Source organism: Jatropha curcas, chromosome 2 (genome assembly GCF_041381405.1).
Source record: "Jatropha curcas cultivar XTBG-Jc1 chromosome 2, XTBG_Jcur_1.0, whole genome shotgun sequence".
In the NCBI taxonomy this organism is placed as follows: Eukaryota; Viridiplantae; Streptophyta; class Magnoliopsida; order Malpighiales; family Euphorbiaceae; genus Jatropha; species Jatropha curcas.
This window is the reverse complement of record NC_143152.1, coordinates 21,504,688-21,510,687: the sequence shown is the minus strand read 5'-3', so window position 1 is coordinate 21,510,687 and position 6,000 is coordinate 21,504,688. Positions and strand designations below refer to the sequence as shown.

General features: G+C 34.1%; 1 long non-coding RNA gene across 1 annotated transcript; it reads left to right on the top strand.

Annotated features, from left to right (window-relative positions):
• Positions 1-846: 846 nt before the first annotated feature.
• On the top strand, positions 847-5,852 carry LOC119369665 (uncharacterized). Its single transcript, XR_016319760.1, has 3 exons — positions 847-976; positions 1,467-2,218; positions 5,643-5,852. It is a non-coding gene; the product is annotated as an uncharacterized LOC119369665 (long non-coding RNA).
• Positions 5,853-6,000: the final 148 nt, after the last annotated feature.

Below are 6,000 nucleotides of genomic sequence, written 5' to 3'. Positions count from 1 at the left end.
CTGACTCTATAAAAGCTGTAAAGACTACATTACAAATTTATGATTTAAATGATATTGTTTTTCTTATTTCCTTTAATATGGTGGGTTTATGAATTATGATTCATTATTTCCTGTAAAAAGTTTTTATTTGATAAATTGTGTTTGTTTTACAATAGTACACCACTAAGCAATATGCTTAGCGATAGTTGCTTTTGTACTATCGCTAGAAAAGGAAAGGAAAAGAAAATGGGAGAGGATCGTTTTTGTTTGATGTAGATAGTATGCTACTGATGTAAGTATTGTATACTTGGTTTCTTTTTTGGAATATGTATGGTGTATTAAATATTAACAGAACAGCTATGTATATTTGATCAAATACATGTAAATTATGAGTGTGTAAATTTGAAAGTTTGTATTCTATTAAAGTACTTACTTTCTACCATGTATCTAATGTTTAGAAAGGATTCCAGTATGTAATTAAATCATCCATGGACTTATGGGTTATGGAACCATTTAATGCTTTTTATAATGTAATTAATGCTTAAGAAATTATATTGACTCGACTATTTTATTGAGCTTAATAGAAGTTATGTTTCAGATATGTAACAAATTACTAAAAATGCATTTCTTTATAACGGGTGGAAGAACCAAAATACGTTTTACACTTATTTCAATAACTAAATTTACTCTTTACAAGATATAAATGAATGAATGAAAAATTTTAAGTCCCTTGTAGTATACTTAGTAAGCATTTATAAGTATTAAGTGCTTATTAAATATATTAGGAGCGACATGTCATGTCTTATAGTAGAATAATGTGTGACAAGTAAACACGAACAAATTATAGCATTAACCTCATCATAGCTTGGGCATTAAGCAGTGTTATTAAATAATTAAAAAATTAGCGTTGCTTCCCTTCATAAGTAAGGGTCATCACTGCGTCTCTTAGGGTTCCAAAATCAGTTTAATGTGTTGCTTCTCTCTCCTCAGGAGTCAGGTAACTTATCTCTCTTCTTTGTGTTATAGCGATTGTTAATGGATGTTTAAAAGTGATAATTGTTTTGTAGATCCATCGATTCATCGATTTATTTGTGAAAATGATTCTTGAAAACTCTTCGACTCTTTCTTTCTTAGATGATTTTAGTGTGTGAAACTGATATAATCAGTCTGTTGAAGATAGCATGCAATGGTTAACTTGAGATGCTCTAAAAGCATTAAACTTTATGTGTGAAGGGTGTAATTTTTTCTAAGATCTTTTAGAGTCATGCTTTTCTCATCTTCGATTTGGATCTGTGGAAATATTTAACCTTTCTGCTTATTATAGACCGAATCCATTTGTATAGGAGTTGTTTACGTTTTTTGGTTGTTTTGCATCTTACTTAAATTACAAACTGTTTTACCATACATCATGTACATGCTAGCAGTTTTTTTTACTTTATGATTTTTAACAAATGCTTCAATCAATTTCAATACCCGTTTTTTCGTAGGATAATGAACATGGATAGCCGCAAGGTTGTTATCACGGCTGAGAATCTCGCTGAGGGCCAATTGGTGATGTTCCTTGTCCATTATTTTCATTAAATGCTAATGGTTATCTAACAAGATTTGAGTTTTCAGTAATTACTATATAAATATCATTCCATTATTATACTATTCATGGTTTTCTTGCCAACATAACAAATCATTGACTTACTATATGCACAAGTCCTGGGAGAGAAATTATCGCATGTTCACTATAGTGAAATCGGGACGAAGGTGCTAATTTCTATCGGTCATAATACTTGGTTAATCGTGACTCAGAGTATTGATGGTTAGGTCCTAGCCATCTTCAAAGGCATAGAGGAAGTATATGAACACTACAGGGTCAGGAAGGGATACCAAATGTCAGTTTATATGGTAGTAACTAATAAGTTAGAGGCCATTATATTTGACAGAAATGTTATCTCCATTGATGAGCAGAAAACACCTCTTGGTCACAACTCTATAATACCTCTTCAAATACTGGACTCACCTGAATTCAGCCGAAAGAAAACAAGGACCCCCTATATTAGGGAAAATGAAAAACAAAAGTCCTCCAGTTAAGAATCTTTTTCATACTCCAAAGAAGTCAGTTATGAAGAGATCCCCATCATCTCAAAGCATGGGAACACCAAGGTCTCGTGGCAGCACAGCTCCTGTGTCCATTGATCCAATTATGCTGAAGATCGTATCCCTCAATTGGGTGACTATAAAGTTGATGGTAAGGATCTTTCATGAATTTTAGATTGTTATATTACAAACGTTTGTTTTTTTTTTTCATATGTTGGATGGTCAATTTAATTTGCTTTGTCTGAAATGTTATGTTTAGATCCAATTAAGTTAAAAGTTTGATTTATATTTCTGTAAGACTGAGTTGCTAAATATCATGTGTGATGCAAACTATCGATAGGGAGTTCGATAAGGCTCATCATTTGCATAAGTGGCAGGGTACTTATTGGCTCAAGGGCTTTTACAACCTTAAATTTTGATGATCAACAAAAATAATAATTAAAATAAATTATTATATAGTATGTTTTTAAAGTCTTGTGCAGAAATTAATTCAAGTGATCTCATCAAATTGAAGAATAAGACTTATCCAAATGAAGACCAATAAGGCTACTTGAAGAATTGAAGGCAATGTAATTAGTAAGTTGGCCTAATTAGCTTAGTCTAGTTCATTTTGTTAATATAGAAATATAGACTATGCCTATTCTAGCTAAATTAAAATCTTCTTTCTACCCTTTTTAAAATATCTACTTAAAGGAGATCTTTTTGTTAAAATAATATTTCTTGAAATATTAAGAGGGGAAAAATGTATTTCAAATCTCATCTTTCAAAAATTAAAAATACATTTTAAAATCTCTTTCCCAAGCTTAAATGGGCATAACTCCCTTTTTATTATAGGTTCTTGTTAATCTAGAATAGAGTAGAGAAAAACAAAAATGAAAAATCTTATGAGAACAAAGCTTGTGTGAAGCTTGTGTTGTTTAGGTAATCAAGCACCTCTCTTTAAGTAAGAGCAAGTCCTGGAAGTTTCCTAGTTCTTATTAAAAACTAGTGGGGTTAAGTTTTTATCTAGTTCTTTGCCAAAAACTAGAAAGGATAGGTTTATAAGTCCTTTGAAAAACTTATGGGGAATGGTTAGTTTTAGGTGTTGAGCTATTTCCATTGTATTTGGCTTTGCTCTTGCCTCTGAAAAGAGTTTGATAGTGGAGGATCTCAAGATGATTTCTTAAGGAGTGGATATAGGTGTGAGAAGTGCCAAACCACTATAAAATTGATTGTGTTAATTTCTCCTCTTTCTTCTCTTGATTGCTATTTTCTCACACACTCACTTGAGTATCTGTTTATGCTTGATGAATCAACTCTGTTACTTGTGTTGTACTGTGTTTATTTGAATTCTGAGATTGCTTAAATTAGTTACTGACTTGCAGAATCTCTGCAGACTAATTTCGGTGAATTATATAGTAACTGGTTGAGCTATATGTTTTAATGTCTATGATATATCAGATTGAATGTTTAATTGCCTTATACATGGTTATTATCTGATTTGAGTTGGTATAAAATGTTGCTTGTACTGTGATTGTAATATTCTAAAAAAGGATTAATTTTTAAAAATACGAATCCACCCCCCTCTTGGATATTTGCTTATTGGGACCTACAATCTCGTATCAAAGCTATGGCTCTTGATCTAAAAGGTTTAACCACCTTAGAGTGATCCCATGGCTTCTTCCTCTAACCTTCGTGTCCTCTTGAAGGACAGTTGTTGAAATACTTATAATCAATATTGATTTACTTTCCTAGTTAGCTAGACTTTCCCAGTTAATTATTTTCCTATTCTAGAGAGATTCTTGTATATAAATTACCTAGTGTAGGAATTGTAATTAACACATGATAGAAAGAAATACAAAACATTCTTTCCTTTAATTTCTTTATGGTATCAAAGCCATTGTCGTGAAGTTTTCAGAATGGTTTTGGTTTGAGAGTGGTCTGAGATACACACAGCACCGCTGGGAGTGGGAGTTGGTTGTCACCGCCCACCTCAAAAGGAAGAGCGACTGCCGATCGACCCTCCATCAAAACTGAGTCGCCGTCTGACCACGCTCGTGTGCACATAGACCTCTAGAAGTTTCTAGCCATTCTTCATGCGTTACTGCGTACGACTGTTTTCGGCGAGCTCTGTCGAAATTTCTTGTTTCAGTGGCCTTGACTAGGTGTGGCGACTTTGACCTATTGGTTCTTCAGCACCAATTTTGCCTTTTTGGAATTTTTTTCCCTTTTTTGGCTTATTTCCACCACTGTCGTTTGAGTTTTTTTTTTCAGTCTGACAGTATGGGTGATGTAAAGAAGGTAGATATGGGTTTTCACTAGGAAAGCCCCTCACTTCAGATTAGTCTAGTGAAGTTAGATAGAACAAACTACCTGGCTTGGTCTCGGTCTTGGTCTTGTTTATTATTCATTGAAGCTAGAGGTTTGCAGGGATACCTTGATGGTGGAGCGACTAAACCAGTTTCGACAGATCCGGGCTTTAATAAGTGGAAATTCGAGAATTCTCTTATTATGTGTCTTGGTTAATAAATTCCATGCAACCAACTATTTCTCAAGGATATTTGCTTCTTGATACAGCTAAGAAGATATGGGATGCCGCTTTACAGATGTATTCACAAACTGGAAACTATGCTCAGAGATATGAATTGCGATATAAAGTTCATGAGAAAAAGCAGGGGGATCTGACTATCGCTCAATATTTTGCAGAACTTAGTAGATTGTGGCAGGAATTGGACTATTACTAGGATTTTCAAGCATGAAGTCCTGATTATGCAACTTAAGTTCAAAAGTTGATTGAATTATAGCGTGTGTATGATTTTATACTAGGCCTAAATAACGAGTATGATCATATTCATGTTCAAGTTTTTGGACAAGATCCTTTCCATCCTTGCGATAAGCATACTCCTTTGTACAACAAGAGGAGACTAGGAGGAGTGCCATGGTTCACAAGTCTATCGTTGATAAAGTAGGGTTGATTGCTAATTCTGTAAGAGAACAAATACAGGCTGCGAAGAGTGGACTTTGGATAGAGATTAGGTAGTTTGTGACTATTGTGGTAAGAACAGGCACACTAAGGAGTTCTGCTGGAAATTACATGGACACCCAACTAAAGGGCATTCAAGGAAACGTGTCAGTTCTTCTAGACCACAAGCGCACATATCTGATGGTGGGGTTTTATCTAGAGAACCATCTACTGCTGGTAGCTTTTCGGATAAGGAAATTCAGTCCCTGAAATGATTGTTGTTACAGCTTGATTCTTCTTCAACTCAAATTGCAGCTTCTAATTTTGTCAGTTCAAGTAATGCTTTTCTTACTTTCCTTACTAAAATTGCAATTCAGAAGCAAACAAACATACAACAGGCTCTATAAAATATTTCCTTATATATATTAAATATCGAGGCATCGCCAAAATCTGCATTGTGGATGGCTCCTTAGTACCGATTACTGGTATATGTTCTATTGACTGTACTCCCAATATTAATCTCTCCTTTGTTCTTCGTGTTCCTAGATTTCCTTTTAATCTGTTATTTGTTAGTCTAATTACAAAAACACTTAATTGCAAAGTAACCTTTTATCCTACTCATTGTATATTTCAGGAGCTGAACACAGGGAGAACGATTGGCAGTGGTAGCTTGCATGATGGACTGTATCTGTTGGATGACGTGTGTCATTTTTTAAATCTGGGTACCAGTCAAGCTTTGTCAGGAACTTCTAGAAATCCTTCCCATGAGGTTATTCAATGGCATAGGAGATTAGGACATCCTTCTTTTTCTGTTTAGAACATTTATTTCCCAATTTGTCTACTAAGTGTGATTTTGATTTATTAGTATGTGATGCTTGTGAACTTGCCAAACACACTAGGCAGTCTTATTCTTTAATTAATAATAAAAGTTTGGTACCTTTTGCTACTATTCATTCTGATGTATACGGTCCTGCTAAAACTGTTTCTCTTTC